This window comes from Halyomorpha halys, unplaced genomic scaffold, assembly GCF_000696795.3.
Source record: "Halyomorpha halys isolate HHAL.00 unplaced genomic scaffold, Hhal_1.1 Scaffold1523.1, whole genome shotgun sequence".
NCBI classification, from domain to species: Eukaryota; Metazoa; Arthropoda; class Insecta; order Hemiptera; family Pentatomidae; genus Halyomorpha; species Halyomorpha halys.
In genome coordinates, this window is record NW_027112045.1 from 15,852 (window position 1) to 16,807 (window position 956).

At 33.6% G+C, this 956-nt stretch overlaps 1 pseudogene; it reads left to right on the plus strand.

Annotated features, from left to right (window-relative positions):
• Positions 1 to 827: 827 nt before the first annotated feature.
• Positions 828 to 950, plus strand: LOC112211876 (U2 spliceosomal RNA; annotated as a pseudogene).
• Positions 951 to 956: the final 6 nt, after the last annotated feature.

The following is a 956-nucleotide window of genomic DNA, read 5'->3' on the forward strand; positions in this document are numbered from 1 at the left end:
AGGAATCATAACTGGATAAATCTAATAGGAAGTCTTCTTTGACCAGCAATCCTGGGAAATTATACTAGTTCTGGACATGTTGCATGGACCCCAGCAATAATAAACTCCTCCCACTTCTGGTTTGAGATTTGTTTCAGTTAATGAAAAACCCCTAAGTTGAAAAAAACACATAAAAAAAGTTTCCAGTCAAAGGTCTCAATAATTATCATAACAGTTATAATTAATTACACAATCAATCAAAGTCTAAATATAGATATCTAACTTAGTTATTTCTAATATCAAGAAATATTATTAACAATATTTATTATTAATTAAACTCAAACTGAAGTCAAAAATATATGAAAAGTTATAATATAACCATAAATACAAAAAACAAAACCGAATATTAAAGATATTCGAGAAGAATAAAAATAGAGCGATAGCTAAGCTCACCCTCTAAAAGTTAATAGTATTTATTCTCATAAATAAATAACTTCTACCATAACCAATAATGAAACTAATTATCAAAAATTTTCAAATTGGAGCTTTGAAGGATATAATAAATCTATGTGTGAGTCCACAGAGGAGATAGGGCGAGCGTCGCCGGAGCCATCCACTTCAAGGGGACATCCCGGAGGAGTGGAAAGGGGAAGAGTCGAGTCACTGATCGGGGTTAGGCCGGGAAGCGACAGTGAGTCTGGTTTGAAAAAGCCCCGGAATGGAATACGGAGGACATCATGGACGGACCGGACTGGATTGGATATATATGCGAAGTTATATTGAAGAAATGTATTGTAAATACTAATGATGTTGAAATGTAATTTATAAATGCCTTGATCATATCACGTATTGTATCTAATCTTATTTGAAAATAAATCTTTTTAATCTGTTCTTATCAGCTTAATCTCTGGTACGATCCTCATCGAGGATCCAGAAGATTAAACTGATTTTTGGAAAATGACGGAGTGCTAGGGGCT